General features: G+C 44.4%; 1 protein-coding gene across 2 annotated transcripts in view; it reads left to right on the forward strand.

Moving 5' to 3' along the window:
* The first annotated feature begins 18266 nt into the window (after nucleotides 1-18266).
* The window catches only part of FAM20B (FAM20B glycosaminoglycan xylosylkinase), a 44933-nt gene continuing 37079 nt past the window's right edge, over nucleotides 18267-26120 (forward strand). Inside the window, exons 1-2 of one of the 2 annotated variants that reach the window (XM_061383352.1) lie at nucleotides 22593-22772; nucleotides 22868-22982. The gene's annotated coding sequence lies outside the window, so the exon portion shown is untranslated. Of the gene's footprint in view, nucleotides 18356-22592; nucleotides 22773-22867; nucleotides 22983-26120 lie in introns of those variants that run through there. The other variant, XM_061383351.1, reaches the window with a different exon arrangement.

The following is a 26120-nucleotide window of genomic DNA, read 5'->3' on the forward strand; positions in this document are numbered from 1 at the left end:
GATAGGAGTTTGTTATCTGAGCAAGGGACGTGAAAAGGCAGTCTTGTGATTCAGGCTGTATGTGTCTGTCCCTGGAATATTATTCCCAGGGCCCTGCATGTGGATAAAGCTCAGGAAACGCAGGTTGGAAGGAAGCCTGACTGTGGAGACCAACGGTCAGACCTGACAGTAAAGCCCTTCCTTACCCCAGCCAGCTTCCGAAGCAAAGAGAAAAGAGCAGAGCAGGCTGCTTCGGAAGCGGACCCCATGTCGCCCCCTGGAGGTCAGCGATGCCATCAAGGCTCAGCCTACACCATGAACGGGTCACAAGCAGCAGCCCGGGAAGACTGTGGTCTGACTGCCCAGCAAGTTCTATGAATAAGCCCAGTCTTCACTCACAGTTCATGAAAGGAACACTGTCCCAGAGCAGCCTCAGCCCCTGTGGGTTTCAGCTCAGAAGGAGAATGTTGTTGCTTGAGCCTCTTTCGAGTTTTAAAAAGGACAAGGAAAGGCACTGTGTACAGTGTTTTACTTCGGGCCTTTTTTTTTCATTACTCCAAACTGTTGGATGTTGAAAACCTTGCATTTACTTGTGAATTGCCTGTCTGTGTTTATGTATGGAGGAGGGTAAAGACTTGAAGAGTCAAAATTACTTTTATTTTCCTTGTAAGTTTCTCCACAACTTAGCTTTTCATCGAGCATCCCATATTTATTTCTGTGTAATTATGTCATTATTTGGTGCATTTTATAACCAGAGATGCTAAAAATTGTTCTATCCCACCCTTCCATGCTGAAGTCAGATGAGCCACAGTGGTGGTACAGAATCCAGACCCACCCAGCAGTTAGACGGGGCCTCACTTACCCATGGAAAACAGTCCTGGATGAGCACACCAATTTACCCAGGAGAATAAGCAAAGAAACACTGTAGGTAATAGAGTCAAATACTAACTCAACGACAGAAATTTAATTAGGACCACACGATTTACTTGTATGTAAGATGTTTCATATATCAAAGGCAAATTAGGAGTTAAATGGGAGAAGGAAAAACTGAAGACAAGTTGGAAATAAAAAACAGCTTGTCATGTTCTTGCCCTTTTCTTGGTCAAGCTGTTGATTAGCAGGCAGCTAGCTAAGAGGGTCACTTCATGGCAAATAGATGGGGAAAAAATGGAAACACTGACGGACTTCATTTTCTTGGGCCCCCAAATCACTGCAGATGGTGACTGCAGCCATGAAATTAAAAGATGCTTGCTCCTTGGAAGAAAAGCTATGACCAACCTAGACAGCATATTAAAAGCATATAAAAGCATATAGAAAGCAGAGACATTACTTGGCCAACAAAGGTCCATCTAGTTAAGGCTATGGCTTTTCCAGTCATTATCTCACATTATACATGAATGTGAGAATTGGAACATAAAGAAACCTGATTGCCAAAGAATTGATGCTTTTGAACTGTGGTGTTGGAGAAGACTCTTGAGACTCCCTTGGACTGCAAGGAGATCAAACCAGTCAGTCCTAAAGGAAATCAGTCCCCTGAATATTCATTGAAAGCACTGATGCTGAAGCTGAAGCTCCAATACTTTGGCCACCTAATGTGAAGAACTGACTCACTGGAAAAGACCTTGATGCTGGGAAAGAATGAAGGCAGGAGGGGAAGGGGATGACAGAGGATAAAATGGTTGGATGGCATCACCAACTCGATGGACATGAGTTTGAGCAAGCTCCAGGAGTTGGTGGTGGACAGGGAAGCCTGGTGTGCTGCAGTCCATGGGGTTTCAAAGAGTAGGACATGACTGAGCAACTGGATTGAACTGAGCTAAGAGGGTGGCTCAGCAGTAAAAAATCCACCTGCAAAGCAGGAGATGTGATTTCAATCCCTGGGTTAGGAAAATCCCCTGGAGAAGGAAATAAAAATGGCAACTCACTCCAATATTCTTGCCTGGGAAATCCCATGGACAGAGGAGCCTGGCGGGCTAGAGTCCATGAGGTCACAAAAGAGTCAGACATGACCTAGTGACTAAACAATAAGAACAAGCTAAGAGAGTGGTCCGGATGTTCTGCCCTTGGCAGTGGGATGGGTGATCAAAGAGGACAATTTCAGTCATTTATGAGTTCTCTGGAGCCCCTGGGAATATAACTGTGCTGTGAACATGACAAACTGTCTCTGGGTTAGGACTGCCGGGGTACTGGGCGAGCACCCCCATCTCTGTTACGCAGCTCTGCCCCACAAGCCTTGTACACATTTCTCAGAAGCAAACAAATGCAAACAACCTAAATGTCCATCACAGGGAAACCCGCTAAATAAATTATAGCGTACCATCAGCAGAGGATACAAAAGACATTTTAAAATGTTTTAGTAATTTAAGAAAATTTAATAAGGGAATATATATTAGTATGAAAAGTCGTGCATGATATACCTTAAGTTAAAAATAAAAAGTGGATTTCAAAGGAATATATACAGGGGCTTCTGGGTAAAGACGGCAGAATAAACACATGTATATGCTATTTTGGCTCCTCTCCAAACCCTGCTAAAACAACAATCAAAGGCTTTTTTTTTTTCCTAAGTAAGCTCTTTACTAGAAACTTAGCAATAACATAAATAAGTACAAAGTCTCTAAAAAGGATAACACATAAATGAAAATTTGCTTTAAAATAAGACTAAACCTGGTTCGGTAACTGGGACCTCAAAAGGTATTTTAAGAGGCATATACTTGCAAAGATAGGGAAGAAAAAAGAAAATGACAAAATTTGGAAGAACGTGGATGAGTGATCCCCCCTTGGGAGTCCAGGGAGATTCCCAAGCTGATGTTGAAGGAGACCAAGTAAAACGTCTGTGTAGGAGTGAATCAGAAGGCTCCAAGGAAAGACTGCTTAAAGACAGTGAAACTGTTGAAATAACAAATATGTCTGTGCTTACAGAGAGGAGATAGAGGCAACTGGCAGAGGTTTTTGGGCTGAAATAACAATAAGGACAACTAAACAAAAAATAAAAAGTCATTAACCTTAAAAAAAGGGGAGGGTGTGGGTAATCAGAAAAGCACTATATCCATCAGGGTCCAGTCAGGAAATAGAAACACACAGTAATTTGAAAAACTTATTAACTACAGAAGTGGGTTGCACTAAGGAAGGACTGGCCAGTAGAAAGTGAACTCTAAAATACAAAAATAGCAGACACAGGCAGCCACCACCCTCTCCGGCTGAGATAAAGAACCAAGGAAGCAGGGACTTGCTTGAATGCCACCCCGACTCCCACCACTCCCCTGCCAGGGTGCTAGAAAAAGACATTTATGGAAAGGGATCTCACTGGAGACACCAGAAGGGGTACTTCGGGAAGCCCCTGGCTGCTATGCGCTGCAGGAGCCTGGCCATCTGCCAGGGGCACATTAGGGCAGAGAAGAAAAGCCCCCTCCTCCTTGCAGTGTCTCTCTGGCACCCTCTACTGACAGGGCTTAACATGGTGCCGCCGGCGGCCCATTAAAAGAAAAATATTTAAAAGGTGAAATATGATTTTCAGAGCGGGCAATAAAGGGTAGGTTGGAGCTGAGGAGCCATAAATTGATAACTGGCACAAAGGTCTTTTTTAAGATTATTGTGAGAAAAAATGAGATAATATCTGAGAGGCCTTTAGCATGGGGCTTGGCGGACAAAATGAGCTCTCAGTAACAGCAGTTACTGCTGGGTGATTGCTACTGCTAAGTCGCTTCAGTCTTGTCCGACTCTGTGCGACCCCATAGACGGCAGCCCACCAGGCTCCCCCGTCCCTGGGATTCTCCAGGCAAGAACACTGGAGTGGGTTGCCATTTCCTTCTCCAATGCATGAAAGTGAAAAGTGAAAGTGAAGTCGCTCAGTCCTGTCCGACTCTTAGCGACCCCATGGACTGCAGCCTACCCAGGCTCCGCCGTCCATGGGATTTTCCAAGCAAAAGTACTGGAGTGGGGTGCCATTGCCTTCTCCCACTGGGTGATTAGTTGGCTGTTAGTAAAGAATCCTTTCCTTTTATTCTTGGATAGCTAAGTGGATTATCAAAGAAAACAGTTACAGTTGTTTTTAGACTATCCAAGAGACCTCAGGAGGTATATGTGGCAATATATGAGGATACACTGGAGTAGGGAGATACTCAGATGAGAGAATCCATTAGCAGAGTATTGCAATAAAGAAATAAGGAGGGTCTGAGTGGGTGGTATCACTCCCTAAAGAAACAATAAGGCCCTGCTCCAGCTGGCCTCAGCCAGGGCAGTGGGTGACCCACCAGGTCAGAAAGTGGTTGGCCTTTAAGGAAAGATGCCTTTCAGAGAAAAGCACAGAATCTACCCTTGTAGAGTGCCTTAGTTGGAAAGTTCTGGGCTGCATATAACAGAGAGTCTGACTGGTCACTGCTTAGATACTCTTAGTTGGAAGCAGACAGTTCAGGTCTGGTCAATTCAGTGGCTCAGAAAGGTTCCAGGTGGCAAGAAAGTGCAGCCACCACCATTCATGCACTGCTGGTGTGCATTTAAATTGATACCACCCCTTTGGAAAGCCGGCACTAAGTCTGACGTAAGCATACTTGATAACCCAGTGGGTCCACTCCTAGGTAACCCAAGTGTCCTTCTTGACAGAAGAATGTTTATGGCAACATTACTTATAACAGTCAAAATCTGGAAACTATCCCCATGTCTACCAAGAGTAAAAATGGATAAATAAATTTTAACATATTCTCACAATGGAATTCTATTCAGCAGTGAGAGGGAATGATCTGTAACCACACACAACATGGATGAATCCCACAAACTGTTAAATGAAGTACACCAGACACAGAAGAATACCGTACATTCAAAAAAGGACTTATCTGGGGAAAGAAATGGCAACCCACTCCAATATTCTTGCCTAGGAAATCCCACAGACAGAGGTACCCAGCAGGCTATACAGTCCATGGTGTAGCAAAAAGTCTGACACAACTGAGCAACTAAGCATGTTCCAGTGTCATAGCCTGGAATGGAATGCAACCAGGGCTTTGGGCTTCCAAGAGACAAAGTCATATTAGCTTAAAGGAAGAGCTTATCCCAGAGAAAGTATACAGCATACCAGTTCATAGAATTTAAGAAGGTACAGGTTGCTAATTCTGATGCCCTGAAAACATTTCAGACTTCATGGCTGGTTCTGTGAGTGGCTGAAATGCCTTAATATTCTGATTGCATCTGGTGGATTTCTGATGAGTCAGAAATCCAAACGACACCATTTTATATAAACATTAAATCCAGAGCAGTGAAAAAAGGACGTATCAGTCAGGATCTAATCAGGTTCCATCTACACAAGGCACAAAAGTAGGTAAACTTGTCTATGATGTTAGAGATCAGGATAGTGTCTAACTTTGTGGGAGGTAGTGATTAGAAGATGCTGGTTAAACAGATATGTTCAGTGTGTGAAATTTCATGGAGCTATATGCCTATAATCTTCTATATATATAATATCTTTAGGACTTTAAAAATAGGGGAGAAAAGCATCTGGCACTTTCTATGCTTCCTTTCTACCTTCTTCAGATGGTTGGCCCTGTTTTTAGGCTTCTACCCTCATGGTTATAAAGTTGCTGCCAGGTTGCATACTAACCTCTTCAGAAAGACACATCCCAAGGTAGGAAGCTGGGCATTTCTCCTTGTCATTCTCCTTTTAGTAAGGAGGATGATCTCTAGGAACCCTCCAGGTAATTTCTCTTCGGGTCCCATCACTTGGGATTGGTCATATGTCCCTGTTGTAGCAGCACGGGAAGCTGGGGAAACAACTTTGGGCACGTCCAGCCCCTACGAGAGGCTGAAAGCAGAGGAAAGCATGAAAGAATGACTACAGAATGGGAAGCCAGTAGTGTCCACCCCGTACAGTAAGAGTCACACATGTAGGTGAAAGACACCACTAGCCAGATCCAGAGAGCCATAGCTCCTTTCTGGTAGGGAGGACCAGGCAAGGTGAGAAGGTGGTCCTAGTTAATCAGACAGCTCCATCCATTGGGTACCAGGAGGGAGAATGGTGTTGAAATCCAATCTCTACTTCCGATTCTGCTCTAACCAGTTGTGTCACTGTGGGCAACTTACTGCAACTCCAGACCTGTTTCTACATCAGTAACGTGAGGAGAATGGACCAAATCTAAAGTCAGTACATCCTTGCATGAAACTTCATTACTTCAAGGTCCCTGAAAAGACATTGAGCTGCTCTATTGCTGACATTGGATAATGTTGCCCAACTGTTATTATGAAAGCTTTTCCCTTTTGAGGTTGGTTTGCTTCCTTCTGTAAACACTTTTTTGAAGCAACATTCTCAAAGCAGTTCTCCATTCTTCTGACATCCTCTCCCCCCTTCTTCTTCCTCTTCTTCCCTCTCCTTCCCTCTCTCTCTCCCTCTCCTCCCCTCCCACCTGTCTGACCTAACCAGGGAGTAATCTATCTGCACTACCCTCCCAACATAGGATGAGTACCAAGAAGATACTAAGAAGGGCCACCCACAATCAAATTTTTTATATGGAACCCATCCTTTCCTAGAGCTTTCCTCATGGCTCATACAGTAAAGAATCTGCGTGCAGTACAGAAGACCTGGGTTTGATTCCAGGGTTAGGAAGATCCCCTGGAGAAGGAAATGGCAACCCACTCCAGTATTCATGCCTGGAGAATCCCATGGACAGAGGAACCTGGCTGACTACAGTCCATGGGGTTGCAAAGAGTTGGACATGACTGAGTGACTAACACGCAAGGAAATGCAATATGTTCCTGCTGCTGCTGCTGCTGCTGCTAAGTTGCTTCAGTCATGTCCGACTCTGTGCGACCCCATGTGAACTACACTGTTATAAATTAAGATAGTAATTGTAATCACCAGGGAAATCACAAAGAAAATGACTGAAAAATATATAGTAAAAGAAATAAGGGAATTAAAAAATGGTATGTACGGCCTCCTACCAGGCTCCTCTGTCCCTGGGATTCTCCAGGCAAGAACACTGGAGTGGGTTGCCATTTCCTTCTCCTAGAGCTAAACAAATGGAATTGCCCTAGAATAATTTAACTGTCTTTCCTAAACATGTATACAAACATAATTAATGACGATGTGAGTTTAGTTCAACCTATGCATCCTTATTCAGTGATCTTGTAAAAGTTTTATAGTCTCAGTTTACATATTCAATGTTCCATTTGCTTTATTTTCAGTCAATATGTATTTATTGAGCAACTACTGTGTACCAGACACTCTACCAGTTTCTATAGAGTAAGACATAGCCCATATCCTCAAAGAGCTTTCAGTCAGTATGAGAAACAGATAATTTCAATATCAGAAGAAGAAAGTAATAATTATAAATATGTACTGATCGACACACACAATGCATAAAGATTTAGCTTATATAACAAAAGAGCACAGAGGAAAGGAGAAGCTATATAGATGCAAAGCTTCATGTACTATATTAAAGTTGGCATTAATTTGAACTACACTGTTCTAAATTAAGATAGTAATTGTAATCACCAGGGAAATCACAAAGAAAATGACTCAAAAACATATAGTAAAAGAAACAAGGGAATTAAAAAATGGTATGCTAGAAAACCTAGAAAGCATATTAAAAAGCAGAGACATTACTTTGCCAACAAAGGTCCATCTAGTCAAGGCTATGGCTTTTCCTGTGGTCATGTATGCATGTGAGATTTGGACTGTGAAGAAAGCTGAGTGCCGAAGAATTGATGCTTTTGAACTGTGGTGTTGGAGAAGACTCTTGAGAATCCCTTGGACTGCAAGGAGATCCAACCAGTCCATTCTGAAGGAGATCAGCCCTGGGTGTTCATTGGAAGGACTCATGCTGAAGCTGAAACTCCAATACTTTGGCCACCTCATGCGAAGAGTTGACTCATTGGAAAAGACTGATGCTGGGAGGGATTGGGGGCAGGAGGAGAAGGGGACGACAGAGGATGAGATGGCTGGATGGCATCACCAACTCAATGGACATGAGTTTGAGTAAACTCCGGGAGTTGGTGATGGACAGGGAGGCCTGGCGCGCTGAGATTCATGGGGTAGCAAAGAGTTGGACACGACTGAGTGACTGAACTGAACTGATTCAGAAAATACTGATTTAGCACAAAAGGCATTAATGGATGAGTAAAGGAACAAAAAGTCACAAGACATAGAGATAACAAATATCAAAATAGCAAACAAATCCTACCTTATTTGTACCTTACATTAATTGGATTAAATATTCCAAATAAAAGGCAATACTGACAGAATGGATCAAAAAAAGACAAAGGATGGTAAAAGAGATTCCATGCAAAGAGTAATCAAAAAGAGTTTGGGTAGCTACACTAATATCAGACAAAACAGACTTAAAAAAAAAAATGTTGCTAGAGACAAAGAAGGACATTTTAGAAAGATAAAGGGTCAAGTCATCCAGAAGATATAACTATGAAAACCACATATGCATAATAATGGTACTGCAAAATACATAAAGCAAAAACTGACAGAACTGAAAGGAAAACAGGCAATTCAACAAGAATAGTGACTTTAAACACGTGTGCGTGTGTGCTCAGTTGCATTAATTGTGTTCGATTCCTAGAGACCACAGGGACCATAGTCTGCCAGGCTACTCTGTCCATGGGCTTCTCCAGGCAAGAATACAGGGATGGATTGCCATGCCCTCCTCCAGGGGATCTTCCGGACCCAGAGATCAAACCTGCGCCTCCTGCATTGTAAGTGGATCCCTTACTGCTGAGTCACCAGGGAAGCCACAACTTTAATACATACCTATTTTCAATAACGGATAAAACAACTATGCAGAATATCAACAAGGAAACAGAAAACTTGAACAATACTAAAAAACAACTAGAAGTAGAGACCTATAGAACACACCACCCAGCAAAAAGCAGAACACGCATTCTCTTCACAGGTCATAGAAGCATTCCAGGACTGCTCACATGTTAGGCAATAATACAGGCCTCAGAGATTTAAAAAAACTAAAGTCACACAAAGTACGTTTTATAACCACAATGGAATGAAATTAGACATCAGTAACAGAAGGGAATTTGGGAAATACACAAACATGTGGAAAGTAAACAAAGCACTCCTGAAACACCAGTGGATCAAAGAAGTAATCACGGGGAATTAGCAAATGAAAACAAAATGCAAGATACCAAACTTTACAGGATGTTTCCAAAGTTTAGAGGGAAATGTACAGTAAATCCCTATATTTTAAAGAGAAGAAAGATCTTCAGTCACTATAATCTAGAGGGGTGTGCAGAGGCCTAGGCGAGCTGAGTGATGGGGTACTTAGTTTTTCCTTAAAGATGACATTTTATGGATGAGTAAGGCTGGAGGAAGGTAGGAAGGGAATTCCAGACAGAGAACAATTTGAACAAAACCACATAGGCATGAACTAGCAGGGGATATGCAGGAGAGCTTTACACAGTTCTGCATTTCTAGAACACAAAATGTGTGGCCAAGAAGGCTGATGAGTCTGTGCAGGAAGGCTGTGACTCCCAGCCCAGAGGTTCTGTATGCTCTGCTGAGAACCTTGGGCTTTCGTCTTCACATCAGTGAAAGTTTATAAGCAGGTAGGTATATAATGTGGTTCAGATTTCCTTTTGTTTTGTTTTAAAATATTTATTTATTTGGCTGTGTGGGTCTCAGATGCAGCACATGAGATCTTTGCTCTTAGTTGCAACACGTGGGATCTAGTTCCCTGACCAGGGATCGAACCCAGGACCCCCAGCATTGGAAGTGTGGAGTGTTAACCACTGGACCACCAGGGAAGTACCCAGATTTCCTTTTGGAAAGATCTTTCCAGATGGAGTTTCCTATATGGATATTTTGGAATGGATAGCAAGGGGTTAAGGTGGAAAGATTGGAGACAGAGAAGCTGGAAAAGGATTCACTGCCATAATCTAGCGGGGAGAAAATGGAGCCTGAACAGGAGGTGCAGGGGTGAGGCTGGAGGGAAGGAGCTGGATTTGAGGAGTCTTTAGCAAACCAGGGTTGGCAAAAACAGTGCCTCCAGTACTGACTGGAGGTGGGTGAGGATAACGCTTCTAGGAGAGTGGATACTTCAGGCTTGGGTGAGTGGTCACCACAGTGACCAAAGACCAGAATGCCAAAGGAGAAACAGTTTAGAGAGTGTCTTAAACTGCTTTTCTCCCCCCACCCCCCACCCTTTTCTTGTGCATGGCCATAGAAGAAATGCTATCCTGGTAGTACTGCATCTGCCAGCAATTTGCTAACCACTCTGAGAATGCTTGCACAGTCCTCTCGTGGGTCCCCTGTACTCCTTCCCCCAAGGGGTCCCCTGTGCCAACATGGCTTGCCTCCCCATTTCTCCTACAGGGTCCCCTGGGGCACACCAGGCACAGCAGTGAGCTGTTGGCTGCTTTCTCCCTGGGATCCTAGGCCCGCTGCGTCGAGTGTCTTGTCCTCCCCTGTCCTGGGCCACCTCCCTCTTCCATGAACATCTACCTTCCAGGACAGGGTCACAAAAACTGCAGGCCTGAGCACCGGATTTGTGTTTTATTTGGCCTGCCCTGTATTGAAGATATATTTTTTTGGACTTCCCTGGTGATGCAGTGGACTAAGAATCCAGCTGCCAACGCAGGAGACACAAGTTCAGTCCCTGGGCCGGGAAGGTTCCACATGCCATGGAGCACTGAGTCCACACTCTAGAGCCCACGAGCTGCAGCTACTGAACCTGCGGGACCTAGAGCCTGTGCTCTGCGATAAGAGGTGTCAACGCAATGAGAAGCCGTTGCACTGCAATGAAGAGTGGCCCCTGTTCGCTGCAACTAGAGAAAGCCCAGGCGTAGCAACAGAGATCCAGTGCAACCAAAATCAAATAAATAAATTTTTAAAATTACAAAAAAGTAAAAAATACATACTCTTAAATATAAATGACTTTGAAGGAGGGATGAAGTCTTTCCCTCATGTTCCCTGGAAACCTCTGGTTGTCTCATCCTCAGCCTACTTTGCTCATTTCCCTTCACGCCTGGCATCCCCAGGCTTCTGAAAGACTCCACTGGAAGAGGATATGCCGGGAGTCTGGTCCATCAGAGGGCAGCATCTTGACAGAACAGATTATTGGCTTCCCTGCCACATCTTTCTTACCTTCAGGATGGGGGTTTGGAGAGAAATGACTGCTTTTCTGTGAATGCCTTTGGAAGGACAGTCCTACCTCCCTGTCGAAAATAAAAACCTGTTGCGTATATGTATTAGACTAAATTGTATGAAATTGCTGATATTGAGCTGGTTTTGCCGCCCTAAAGATGGCAATTTCACACAGTTCAGTTGATTCACAGGATCCCGGCTTAGTCACTAGTAGAACAGTGGTTCTCAGACTGGGTTGCAAGTTAAAGTAAGCCGGAGCTTTTTAAAACTACCCTTGATAGGACCTCCTCCTAAGATAATTAAATTCAAATCTTTGAGGATGGGGGCAGGCGCAGGGATATTTTCAAAATTCGTATGTGGCCAGATTAAGGACTGCAGCTTTAGAACATCCCTGAGTCAGTCCTGAGAGAGGCTCAAAGACTCTCAGCTTAACTCCTGAGCACTTTACCTGTGGGTGATGGGAGCTGAGTTTGAGGAGCTCAGAGCTTCCATGTGGCTGCAATTACCTCATACAGTAATTAATGCAATTACTTCATGCATTGAGTTGAGTTAATAAAAATAAAAGAGCTTCCATCACAGCAAAAAAAAAGAGGTGGGGGGGGTGTTGAATATGCCTGTGCAAGTAGTAGCATCCTAAGCACATTACAAAATGCCTAACTTATGGGAATTGGCCATTTGGAATCTGCAGTGTTATCTCTGCCAAAACCACTGGAGTGCCCACTGGCATTAAAGAAAGGCCCAAACAACTGGAAAATGTTCAAAAACATGGCCCTGGCCATGCACTCAAGAGCACACACCACAATAAAGTATGCATTTTGGCCTGGATAATTCAATGATCTCAGCCATGCTGTTGTTTTGTCACCAAGTCTTATCTATTTTGTGGCCCTGTGGACTGTAGCCCACCAGGCTCCTCTGTCCATGGGATTTCCCAGGCAAGAATACTGGAATGGGTTTCCATCTGCTTCTCCAGAGGATCTTCCCGACCCAGGAATCAAACTCCCACCTCTTGCATTGGTAGATTCTTTACCGCTGAGCCACCAGGGAAGCCTGGTTTCAGCCATACACGGCAGTTAAGTGAAATACTCTTTGTGAGCTATAACCCCTTTGCATTCTCAATTCTAGGAATTTCACTTTGTCCATAATGTTTTTTTCCTTTTTGCTTTTAATGAGCAGATTAAAAAACCAAAACAAAATATATTTTTAGTTTAAATATTTGTATTTAGATAATGCTGGATCATCAAAAAAGCAAGAGAGTTCCAGAAAAACATCTATTTCTGCTTTATTGACTATGCCAAAGCCTTTGACTGTGTGCATCACAATAAACCATGGAAAATTCTTCAAGAGATGGGAATACCAGACCACCTGACTTGCCTCTTGAGAAATTTGTATGCAGGTCAGGAAGCAACGGTTAGAACTGGGCATGGAACAACAGACTGGTTCCAAACAGGAAAAGGAGTACATCAAGGCTACATATTGTCACCCTGCTGATTTAACTTATATGCAGAGTACATCATGAGAAACGCTGGGCTGGAAGAAGCACAAGCTGGAAACAAGATTGCCAGGAGAAATATCAATAACCTCAGATATGCAGATGACACCACCCTTATGGCAGAAAGAGAAGAGTAACTAAAGAGCCTCTTAATTAAAGTGAAAGAGGAGAGTGGAAAAAGTTGGCTTAAAGCTCAACATTCAGAAAACTAAGATCATGGCATCTGGTCCCATCACTTCATGGGAAATAAATGGGAAACAGTGGAAACAGTGTCAGACTTTATTTTTGGGGGGCTCCAAAATCACTGCAGATGGTGACTGCAGCCATGAAATTAAAAGACGCTTACTCCTTGCAAGAAAAGTTATGACCAACCTAGATAGCATATTCGGAGAAGGCAATGTCACCCCACTCCAGTACTCTTGCCTGGAAAATCCATGGACAGAGGAGCCTGGTAGGCTGCAGTCCATGGGGTCGCTAAGAGTCAGGAACGACTGAGCGACTTCACTTTCACTTTTCACTTTCATGCATTGGAGAAGGAAATGGCAACCCACTCCAGTGTTCTTGCCTGGAGAATCCCAGGGATAGGGGAGCCTGTGGGCTGCTGTCTATGGGGTCGCACAGAGTCGGACACGACTGAAGCGACTTAACAGCAGCAGCAGCAGATAGCATATTGAAAAGCAGAGACATTACTTTGCCAACAAAGGTCCGTCTAGTCAAGGCTATGGTTTTTCCAGTAGTCATGTATGGATGTGAGAGTTGGACTGTGAAGAAAGCTGAGCACCGAAGAATTGATGCTTTTGAACTGTGGTGTTGGAGAAGACTCTTGAGAGTCCCTTGGACTGCAAGGAGATCCAACCAGTCCATCCTAAAGGAGATCGGCCCTGGGTGTTCTTTGGAAGGAATGATGCTGAAGCTGAAACTCCAGTACTTTGGCTACCTCATTGGAAAAGACTTTGATGATGGGAGGGATTGGGGGCAGGAGGAGAAGGGGACAGCAGAGGATGAGATGGCTGGATGGCATCACCGACTCGATGGACGTGAGTTTGAGTGAACTCCGGGAGCTGGTGATGGACAGGGAGGCCTGGCATGCTGCAATTCATGGGGTCGCAAAGAGTCGGACACGACCGAGTGACTGAACTGAACTGAAATATATTTTTAGAATAAAAGAGAAAATGGCACATATTAGTTTCAGGGTGATGAAAATATTCTAAAATTAGATTATATAATGGTTGCTCAACTCTGTAACTGTAACAAAAACCATCGCACGCTTTGTACAGGTGAGTTTTATGGTATGTAACTTACAGCTCAATAAAGTTGCTCTTTAATAAAAACTGTAATACTAGTGTGGAAAGAAAATAACCAAAAACAGTTAATATGCATTCTGAATTTCTAGACAATGAAGGGGTGTGTGTGTGTGTGTGTGTGGTGCTGTCCCTGGAACTTGAGTGGGTCTGGGCATGACACAGGTGCCACAGGACAGGTTGAATGAACAGTCCCGATGCTGTAAGCAAAGGGTGAGCTCGGAATAGTACTGCAAAGCTGGTGGCAAAATGAGACTCAGTACTTTGTACCTCTCTTGTGGTATGGTTGTACTAATGTCTGCCCAGTTGGGAAAAAAATGCAGAAGCAGCGTCCACAGAGAGCCCTATGCAGGGAACAAGCCTACCCTGGAGGCAGCAAGGCAGAGCTTGCATGCTCCTTCATTCACTCACCCTTCCACCACCTCCTCCCAGGCTCCAAGCACTCTGGACCAGCGTGAGCTCTCTCCAACTGCTCCCTTCAAATTTCTTGGTTCAGAAGTGACTTAATAAGTTTCAGTAAGATCCATCACAGTGGGTGTATGCTCTGAAAAGGAGGAGTGTGTGTTCATGTGTACAGGCGCCTTGAGACAGTATTCCCCTTATACCCTGGGACTGCTAAATGGTTATCGGAGTCCTAGGGCTTGACAAATTGTCAGAGACTTGGAAATTCTAAAAGAGTTGAAGGGAAATGCTTACAATGATGAAAGGGCCAAGAAAGAAACCTCCAGTGCTCCCAATCCTCCACGTCTGCAGGACTTGCTTTCCTAAAACTCTTTCAAATGTTGAGGAGCTACCATGTGCTGTGTACTATGGGAGATACAGATGTGAATAAAACACTGTCTTCAGCTTCAAAGGGTTTACGTGTCAGGGGAAGAGGTCAGACGTATCCCCCAAAGACATCAATAATACAAACCATACCACAGGAGAGGTACTGAGACTCAGAAGCCCAGGAAAACATGCACAGTTAGAAAAATCATGAAAGTCTTCCTGAGTAAGCAGCATCTAAGAGATAAGTAACATTTTCAGGGATGAAGATGGAGGTGGGGTGGGCATCCTGCAGGAAGTGCACTGCCCTAGGCTGGAGGGGGACAGCCCCACCCCCGCTCTGATTTCAACCCAATCTCACTTGAACACATCAGTGCAGAGATGCTACCCTGTGTGAGGCAGAACCACAGATGGAAATAAAGATGAAATAAAGATAGTCTGTGTCTTTAAAAGCCTTGCAGTTCGGACAGGGACTAGAGAGGCAAAGGGGGTGGTTACACAAAGATACCTAGAACCACAAGATACCATGTGAGTTGTGAAAGAAGCATCATAGAAACCTTGGCAAAGCACTCAGACCTAACTAAGAGGGCTCTGCCTGACCTTCTGTTCTGTTTCTCCGTACTGGACTGTAAGCTTCTCAAGGATGAGGACCTGGACTTCTTGGTCCTTGCATGGCCTGGGTATAGTTCAGTGTCAGGCACTTGGTAGACATTTGTTGAAGGAGGGAGGAAGGAAGAAAAGGGTGGTGGCGGGGAGGATGCAAGAGGAAAGGAAGGGAGGAAGGAACAAACAATTCTCCCAATGGTGAATCATCTCCTGAGTATGTCTGTCTTTAAATTCACATAGCACTGCCTACCTTCGGTTCTTATTGTCCCTTTCTTCTCCCACTTGTATTTTGCTCACCTCAATCCTCCTTCCCTGACAATACCAGCCCACACTATCTTCCTGGGCCTTGATTCTTGCAGTGATCACAGAGCCTGTGCTGCATAATTTAAGTACTCCGCATTCCTTGCAGCTGCTTCCTGTGTGCTAGTTGTGTAAACTCTTTGAAGGCAGAGTCCTCTTCTTAAATGACTGCATCCCTCACAGTACTAGAACATATTGACTGTTGATTGGCTGGGCAATAAGGCCCATTACAGGAGGAGGGCAGAAGCACAACCTGGGGTGCTAGTGCCATACATACATGCACAAAGAGCCTGGATAATAGGGCCTGGTAGAGAGAAAACTGGGGGACAGAACAGTTGTACCTTTAACACAGAGGCCCCAAACCCCAGACAGAAGAGGAGAAAGCGTGTATGTCCTGCAGCAAGGTGGGGTGGATGGAAGGATTTGATAGATGTGAAATTAAGCCCTGGAGTGGGTTTCCTGGAGAAGTTACAAACCCTTCTCTCTGAACGTCCCTAAAGACACTAGGGAACTAAGACTGCTGGATGCACCGAGCTTCTCCCAAGTACCAGTTGGACAGTCCATCCTTGGTGTCTTTATCAGCATTACAGGTAAGAAAGAGTCCTTTGGGGACAAAGTTTCTTAGAGGAAATGTTGATTTGCCCTTCGCTTTATGATCTCCTGATATAATGAACAAGGTTCAGGAGGATTAGCTGACTGCAGACAGACCAATGCTCCTGTGTGGAGAAATCAGGTAGACTTTCATTACCACCCAGCTCATTTCTATGGTCAGAAAATGACCTCCAAACATTTTCAAATACATCCAGTACACGGCTGATACAACTTCTCCAGCATTGACCGCATACGCCTTCTTGCACTGATTTCATGCTTTCTGCAAAGGGGCTTCCTCTGTAACTAGATTGTCTGGGACAGGTATAAAGACCAATTTTTCCTCTAAGATCTCCCAATGCTAAGTGCTTAATAAATATACATATGAATAATAACATTACACAATAATCTGCAAGTCCTCTCCCCACACATTTCCTTATGTAGTTCTCACAACAACCCTGTGAGGTAGGTCCCATGATTAACTCCCATTTTCCAGATAAAGAAATCAATATTCTGAAAGATCAAGTGGCATGCCCAATATCACACCGCCAGCAAGGAGTTCTTTCCCTTGCTTAAATGAACTCTAAAATCGGAAGAAGAAAAGTTATGACCAACCTAGACAGCATATTAAAAAGCAGAGACGTTACTTTGCCAACAAAAGTCTGTCTAGTCAAAGCTATGGTTTTTCCAGTAGTCATGTATGGATGTGAGAGTTGGACTATAAAGAAAGCTGAGTGCCAAAAATTGATGCTTTTTAACTGTGGTGTTGGAGAAGACTCTTGAGAGTCCCTTGGACAGCAAGGAGATCCAACCAGTCCATCTTAGAGGAAATCAGTCCTGAATATTCGTTAGAAGGACTGATGCTGAAGCTGAAACTTCAATACTTCAACCACCTGATGCAAAGAACTGACTAATTTGAAAAGACCCTGATGCTGGGAAAGATTGAAGGCAGGAGGAGAAGGGGACAACAGGATGAAATGGTTGGATGGCATCACTGACTCGATGGACATGAGTTTGAGTAAACTCTGGGACTTGGTGATGGACAGGGAAGCCTAGCGTGCTACAGTCCGTGGGGTAGCAAAGAGTCGGACACGCCTGAGCAACTGAACTGAACTGAAAGCCCGAAGAGTCAGCCCCATCTCTCCCATCACACACCTTTTCACATGGATCAATATGCACTACAGTATTTCAGGGCTGGGAACACTGAAGTCCAAGGTTAGTATATGATGAATAAATGAATAGATAATGTTATACAGTGGATGCACTGTATGGAGTCAGTGGAAAGGAGACAATTTAAGAAAAGGAAGAATCTTTAGTTAAGACTATTTACAAGGAGGGAGTTCCCTGACAGTCCAGTGGTTAAGACTTGGTGCTTTCAATCTCACAAGCCAGGCAGCAAGGTCAAAACATAACAAAATTATATATAGGGAGTCTACTGAGTGTCAGGCATTGGAAACCCAGGCACAACTGCCCTGCCCTCATGGGCCTTACAGTCCTTTGCAAAAGACAGACGTTCAGAAACTATTACAGCAAATTAGTCACACTTTTTGTTAAATGCTGCAAAATGTTAGCGGGGAGCTCTGGTCTGGTCCAAAGGAAGAACTCTCATGATGGGAAGGTTGACGTCTTTTTGGGCAAGAGGTTACTTTCGTACAGGCAGAAGTAGTGAAGTGGAGGCAAATTGGGTAAAAGAAGGAGGGAAACTGTTTCTCACAAATAGAACTTAGGGACCGCGATTTCCAGTCCCGCTGCCTGGCTGCCTATCTGCTTTACGAAAACCAGGAAGGAGAAAGCGAAGGCTAGTGAGAAGTCAATTTATGTAAGCGGGGTGGGGCGGCAGGGAGAAGCAGTAGAGGCGTGAGTCGGCGTCGAGAGAGTTAAGATGGGCCGGCCCGGGACGCAAAGGGTTAAGCAGGGCGGTCCGGAGTAGGTCCAGTAGACCCGCCCACTGGGGGCGGGACCTCGCGGAAGAAGCCCTTGGATTGGCCGCAGGGAAGGCGTTAGGCTAGGACGGTACCAACAGTCGCGAGCCGCGGAGGCTGGGGGTGGGTGTGGGACCGCCGGCTCAGCGCCGGGAGAGGTGGCCGGGGAATGGCCGGGCCGGGGGTGGGCGGGAGCCGCAGTAGCGGCGGCTGGGGGCGGTGAGTGCGGCGTGGGGCTGCCCCTCCCCGGAGGCGGCGGGGGCGGCCGTGGCCGCGCCGCACCGCACCGCGCGGGCGGCCATGGAGCGAGCCTAGGGCCCTGCAGGTGAGCGGCGTGGGGGCGGGGGAGGGCGCGCGACCCCCGCCCCTGGCGAGGCGAGGCGAGGCGGGAAAGTGCGGGCCGGCCCGCGGGCGGGGCGCGGTGCGTGGCGCTCGCCGGGCGGGGGCCGTCTGAGGGCGGGGCGCCTCCCTGAGGGGCTGGGCACCGGTGCCCTGAGCGGTCCCCGAGCGGCGGCTGCCTTAGAGACCGGCCCGGGCCGGGCGCTCCGCCTCGTTGGCCCTGAGCGGGCTCCCGCCGGTCGTAAAAGCGGCTGAAGGGACGCGGCCGAGGCCGCCGCCTCCTCGGCCCGCCTGAGGCGCGGGCCTTACCTGAGGGCGCCTCGGGCAGCCGGGGGTCTGTCGAGTTGACCCACCCTTGCGCCCGGACGCCGTCCCCAGAGCCGACTGGCCCCGGTGCCGCCCTCGTGTCCCGCCGAGCGCCCGTTGCGGCGGCCGGGGGTGGGGGGATCGCGCGCCCGCGGGCCCACCTCGTGGCCAGGAGGCGCGAGTGACCTCCAGGCCCGAGCGGCAGGCAGGGTAACCGTGCCTAGGGATCCGCGGTCCCCTCGGGGTCGTGCACCCCGCGTTCGCAGGAGGGCACAACTTAAGGAAATGATACGGTTGTGCGAAGTGGGTTGCGCTTGAGATTTCATTTCCGGGTGCTGTAGCCCCCGCAATTAAAAGAGAACCGAAACGTTGCCATTGATCAGCGTGAGCAGTTGTCAAGTTGCGTCCTTGATTGTTGGATCTGATAAGAGTTTCACTCTAATCAGGCTTCTGTTACCTGCAGGTCTCCCGGATAGGACGAGAAACGGTAGAGGATGTTGGAGGGAAAGTGGAGGGGACAAGACATTATTGGTCATTAAGGATTTATTAGCCCTTGAAACGGCCATATCGTCGGTTGGAGGAGTGAGGATTTATAATTCTGGGAAATGAGAAATGCTTGATACAGCGACTTGAGTCTGGGGCCAAGTATCAGTATCATCCCCACCCAGCCAAGGTTTGATTTCTCACCTTGAAAAGAAGGAATAGGAATGAAGGATCTTTTAGCTTTCAAATGGCAGGACTTTATGTAAAACTGTAACTATGATTACTGTTTACTAACAATTGCTATCCTCCTTGTGTTGTAAATTAATGCGTAAATTTCATTGGGGTTATTTTAACTTGGGCTGGAGACCTCAGTGTAGTACAGTCCTTGAATTTATGCAGGACTCCTGAGCCAGGCCTTAAAGCATTTCTGCATATATTGTTATTTATCATCAAAACATACCCTTGAGAATCTGAGATACAGATGTTAAAGATGCTAAATTATTTGCCTAGCCTTCAGTTCAGTTCAGTCGCTCAGTCGTCTCCGACCCTTTGCGACCCCATGAATTGCAGCGCTCCAGGCCTCCCTGTCCATCACCAACTCCCGGAGTTCACTCAAACTCACGTCCATCGAGTCGGTGATGCCATCCAGCCATCTCATCCTCTGTGTGAGCCAGTCTAAGGTCGATTTATGTTAAATTAATAACTTTTGAAGTTTGTGAAGATGATGGACTTTGGCCCCTAGAATCATTCAGTGCAGTCAGTCAACTGGAGGTCCTTCCACCTTTGAAAGTGCTTGTCAAAAGAGAATTAAGAGGCACAGACAAGTAATTCAGTTTCTGCCTCACATTAAAGTGCAATGATAGAAATGAATGGCGGTAAAAGATGATCAGGAAATCTTGGAGCTTACAGCTTTTCTTCAGTTTGGTAAAAATGTGACATTGGTTTGTCCTGTTTCTCTGGAACTAGTTAGGAAAATAGCCATAATTTAGTTAAAGAATGAAAATTGGAAAACATGCCCAGGTACTTTGAAATAGGGAACAAACAGATCACTGTTTCTATCATGTACTCCTTAATGTCACAGAGTTACTTTATGCTGAGTTGATAATTTCTTGACTTTTAGTCCATTCTCTTGATTTCTATTTGTAGACTCCAGTTCTTTCACACAGCGTTAAAGCTTCTGCTTTTTATCTTTTCCGAATTTTGAATTTCTAAATGAAATTTTCTGTTTCTTCTACTTGCAGGGCAGTCTTCAGCTTCCTTCACTTTGTGTGACCATCATTTTAATGGCATAAACCCTGAAGCCAGATGCTTCAACTCTTGAATTGATAACTTAAAAATAGCAGCCACAGTGGTTGTCTCTTGGTGATTGCTGCAATCTCTTTATAGAATTAAGAGGCTGCTCTTTGTATTCTCTGGCCACAGTTGGAAACAGTAAAAAGGAGACTGTCTTTTGAAGCTGATGTCAGGCCACTTTGGGACTAAGTGCCAGGTAGTCTGGAGCTGAGAAGCATGGTTACAATGTGTTTAGTTGCTAAGTCATGTCTGACTCTTCCCCCAGCTCCTTGGACTGTAGCTTGCCAGGCTCCTCTGTCCACGGGATTTTCCAGGCAAAAGTACTGTTGAGTGAGTTGCTGTTTCCTTCTCCAGGGAATCTTCCCGACCCAGGGATTGAACCTTTGTCTTCTGCTTTGGTGGGTGGATTCTTTACCACTGATCCATCTGGGTGGAAGCACAGTTATAATGAGGAACTACAGTTTAGTGTTGTAGTGATAATGACTAATGTGCTTTGTTTTTTGTACCTAACAGTGTATAGTGCATAGTAGGTATGGAGTAAATATTTGGTGGTTGAATGAATGAATGGAAAACAGTATGAGGGAGGAGGACACATCCTTGTGCGGATATTAAATTGTTTAGTTCCTCTTTACAAGGGAAAAAAAAAAGTCAAGAAAATTGTTAGATTCATGTTGAAAGTAGTTCAGTTGAGATGGGTATCTGTAAAGGGTCTTACTTGCTGGAGCTGCCCTGAGATCTGATTATGTGATTGGGTGGTGTTCTCGCCACCAGCAGCCTGGGTACAGCTTCGTAGACTTGATCCTGCAGCCTGCTCTGACTCAGCTCACTAGCAGTTGGTCTGGTAGACACTATTTTTGCACTAGTGAAAGAACTCAAGCTCTTGGTGTTGACCATGCCAGTATCATTGACCCTGACTGTCCATCTTCTGGTCCTTCGTACTGGGGATGGGAGAGGGGATTTATCCTTCCCTGAAGTGCTTGTCATCCCACACCTGTAAATCTCTCCCTCTTTTCCTTCCTTAAACTGCCTCTGTAACCCTCAAGGACTGAGGAATTCATTGGCACAGACCTCGGATACTAAACAGAAGACCTTACTTTGCAACTGAAACCAGCTTTTGACCAACTTGTAATGTCAACTTGACTTGCTAGAGCCATCTAGGAGAGAATGTAATACAAAGCTCTCACTTGTGATTTTGTTCATATCCAGAATCAGGAGAGGGAAGGCCCAGCTCTGGACATGGTCAGTCTAGGGGGTGTATCTGTCATACTAGTATGAGATATGAAATGAAGGCTGATGCAGAAAAGAGACACTGAGCTTTGGTGTGTGTGTTTGGGAGTCTGCTTTCTGGCAAGGTGACTACCCTGTGGAGGGGATGGTGTTAATTGGGGTACATTTTGAAAGGAGGTCAAGGAATATGAAATTACGAATGCGGAACAGATCCAAGTACAGGGTGAGGCAGTGAAGTCTATCATTTCATCATTGTTTGCTCTTAAATGCTGACTTTCTGCTTTATGTATCAATACCAGCGTGGGAATATGATATTACCAGCATGCGAATAGGATATTGTGTGCAAAAATCCTTTTTTGGCTATACTTTTTGTGCAGAATTTTTTACAATGTATTTTATGTTTCCTTTGCTTTTTAAACAATGTAGTTTAACCTTTGTTGATTTGAGATTATGGTTACAGACAGTAATCCTGCAGGGCTTGGAGGTGATTGACATATGTAGGTTGTTGGCCCCTTCCGCTGTTTGAATTCTTTAATTTGCTTTCAGTAGTCAGTCTGTCTCTTCTTTCAGAGGTGAAAAAGCTATGCTTTTGCTGCTGTTAGTGTCCCTGCTGCCCTTTTTAAAATTTTTTGCAGCTTCTAATCTGTGGAGGAGCAACCCAGATAACTCTGCTTCCTGAAATTGAGTGTAAAACAGCTAAATAAGCTTAGTGAGGGTCTGCCTGGCTTTTCTTTATTAGTGGATGAACTTTGTGACCATTGTTTTGGCTGCCCAAAGACCTTTTGTTCTCTTGTTTCTTATCGTTGCTTTAGATAGTGAATTTGCAGTCTATACAGGTGCGTTTATGTCCCTGTAGTTCTTTCTGTATAAAAAAGAAAGTGATATGGAAATATCAGTGTTGGTTCTCATTTCAGAAAATATTGCCAGTAACACTTGAAAGCTTGGTTCCAGCCCTGTCGTGCATCATTCTTGGACAATGTCTTGGACCATCTCCAATCTTCCTCTTAGCATTTCCAAATCATCTTTACTCCTAGTCCCAACCAACACCAGACACCAGCTTGGCAATATCAATGGCCGTGAAAGGTGAAAGAAAGGTATATAGAAGGCAGCAGTTTAAAATTGAGTGTATAAAATTGGTATTAATATTTGATATTTCAACATTTTTACTGTATATTTGAATTCATTACAGGACTTAGTTTCCCTACATTGATTAAAAAAAGAGGTCACCTTTAAACCAAAGAGCTGAAGAAATGCTTAAAACCATAAAGGTGTTTGCCTTCCTCACTCTTCACTCCTTTTATTCAGTAAGTGTTTATCTCATGTGTCCTGAACTGTACTAGCTTACTTCTAACTACAAAGAAAGTAAAATATCCCCTGTCCTTGTGGAACTCACAGTAGGGTAGAGGAGACAGGCTGCCAAAAAATATATGTGTGTGTGTATGTGTGCACGTGTATTTATATTCATATATAGCAAGGGATCATGCCAGGAGCCATTCAGCCACAATTCAGCACAGACCTGCTTGGGATTCCTATTTCTAAAGTGATCTGTAGCCTGTCAGCTTGACTGACCCTAGAACATAAGGTTAAAAGTATGAGGTGTTTCTGTTGAATAAAGTTTACATACTTTTTCATATGTTCAATTTTTTACTGTTGAATGAAGTTTACATACCTTTTCAAGAATAGTAAAGATGAAAACATGAAATTTGAAGTAAATTTTTTTATTATTTGAAATTCTGTATTTCTACAGTATATAGTAATCACATTCTATTTAGCCTTAAATGATTGTTAGATCTGATAATTGAGCAGTGAAATACCTAGAACTTAGGAAAGTTCATTATACTTGGCTCATTTGAAACAATGCAAATTCTTAGGCATTTCCACAGAGTTTCTAGATCACTCAACACTGCCTGTGTTGGTTTTTTAGAGCAAATCTCACTAGCAGTATGAGCTGAAATTTTTTTCTTCTCACTTTTCAAGAAAAATGATTAGAGGATTCCCCTGAATCAAGATTTAAATGGGACAGGTTGCAGGAATTGAATTTTTTTCAATGAGGGAGGAAACACTCTGTTGCCTGTTTCATTTTTACTCTCACATGCAGGAAGAAAGGCTGCCTTCATTAATATCTGGTGATCATTTTCTTCCTTCACAGGGAACTCTTAGAGGTTTTCACATAGCACAAGTTTATATATGTGAATAAATATTTAAGTGGAAGTGAAAACAGTGAGGGATATATAACACTTGAACCGACTTGGACTGTGTAGAAGTTCGATTTTCTCTACCCATAACTTAAATTACTCCAGGGCTCATCTTAAAAGCTTTATTGTTCAGCCTCTTAGTCCTGTCCGACTCTTTGTAACTCCATGGACTGCAGCACGCCAGGCTTCCCAGTCTATCACCAACTCCCAGAACTTGCTCAAACTCATGTCCATTGAGTTGGTGATGCTGTCTAACCATCTCAACCTCTTCCACCCTCTTCTCTTGCCCTCAGTCTTTCCCAGCCTTAGGTCTTTTCCAGTGAGTCAGCTCTTCTCATCATGTGGTCAGAGTATTGGAGCTTCAGCATCAGTCCTTCCAATGAATGTTCAGGGGTGATTTTCTTTAGGATTGACTGGTTTGATCTCCTTGCTGTCCAGAGGACTCTCAAGAGTCTTTTCCAGCACCACAGTTCGAAAGCATCAATTCTTCACTGCTCAGCCTTCTTTATGGTCCAACTCTCACAGCCATGCTGCTGCTGCTGCTAAGTCGCTTCAGTTGTGTCCGACTCTGTGCGACCCCATAGATGGCAGCCCACCAGACTCCGCTGTCCCTGGGATTCTCCAGGCAAGAACACTGGAGTGGGTTGCCATTTCCTTCTCCAATGCTTGAAAGTGAAGTTGCTCAGTTGTATCTGACTCTTCGTGACCCCATGGACTGCAGCCTACCAGGCTTCTCCGTCCATGGGATTTTCCAGGCAAGAGTACTGGAGTGGGGTGCCATTGCCTTCTCCACTCACAGCCATACATGACTAGAAAAACCGTAGCTTTGACTGTACGGACCTTTGTCAGCAAAGTGATATCTCTACTTTCTAATGTGCTGTCTAGGTTTGTCGTAGCTTTCCTTCCAAGGAGCAGGTGTCTTTTAATTTCATGGCTGCTCTAGGACATGCAAAGCTGTCACCTTTAAAACACAGATTTAATCTTCCAAACTGAAGAACATTGTGAAGGGCATTCTATTCAGCCATTTTCGTGAAATAGAAAAAGTTCATGCTTCCCATCTGTTTCACTTATGTTGAATGTGGTAGAATTGAACTTTGTAGACAAGAGAAAAACATTGGCCTCAGGCTGGCCAGATTAGTGACGTAACCTCCTAGTCCTCTGCTTCACCTGGCATCCACTCTGACGATACCTACTTGCTTACAGTCTTACCTACTCCTCAAGTTTAGGGAAGTCTTTGGTTCAGAAATACAAGGTTACTAGAACTGTTGGTAATGCAGCATATGTATTCAGCCCCGACTGTGTAAACCCAGGAGACGGCATTACCAATGAGCGTTGTTTTCTTTGCATTCTTTCTTCTCAGGAAGTCATCTTTGGGTTTTTGGTGTGGTAATAATGACCAACAAGCAACTACTATGGGTTGTCCAAACACTCGTTTTAGCACAACACACCTGGTAGTACCGTTCATTTTTAACAATTCTGTCAGTCAGGTAATAGTGTTTGTATTTCATTTTTCATTTAAGGAAATGGAGGCCCAGGGAGGTTAGCAGAAAGAAGGTGAATTAAGAACCTATTTAAGTGAAAAGGAAAACTATATGTAGATACTGATTAATGATATTATTTGTTGCTAGGTTTTGTTTTAATTGAAGACTCCCAATTGAAGATGAAAAAGAATAATATTTTGCTGCTGTAGGCGGTGGTGGCAGCACAGGAGTGGGCTGGTTTTCTGAGGATATAGAGATTTATTTAAGTAGTGAACACTTCATACCACTTAGTATTGGAGGGTTTGACTTCTTAAGCTAGAGGCTCACGATGCTAAGCAGAAAGATTTCTGAATGCCCTTTATTTTACTTATAAGAATTGTCACTAACCATCAGGAGAGACTGCATTTATTTCTAGGAGGCAGCTAATAATAATGTAGCAAAGTGCTCTAAGGTCACTACCAATTGAAAAAAAACAAAAGGGCAGTGTATCAGACTCGCCCCAAGGTGAAAATATGCGTTTTTATTTTATTTTGGTACTAAAGGGTTATAATTTTTGCTATTATTTATGCTCTGACCGAAATTTAAAGGTTAGAATTTATAACCTGGGTGTGTATAGTTCTGTGAGTGTGTGGGGTTAGCCTTAATTGCTCTAAAGTTTATAAATGGACTTTAGTAAATGATCCACTTGAGGTGCTATTTTTTTCTTTTGTTACCTTTAAGAGAGTTTATTAATCCAATTTTTATTTGTACTTAAATGGTTAATTAA

The sequence above is a fragment of the Bos javanicus genome, chromosome 16 (genome assembly GCF_032452875.1).
Source record: "Bos javanicus breed banteng chromosome 16, ARS-OSU_banteng_1.0, whole genome shotgun sequence".
Classification (NCBI taxonomy): Eukaryota; Metazoa; Chordata; class Mammalia; order Artiodactyla; family Bovidae; genus Bos; species Bos javanicus.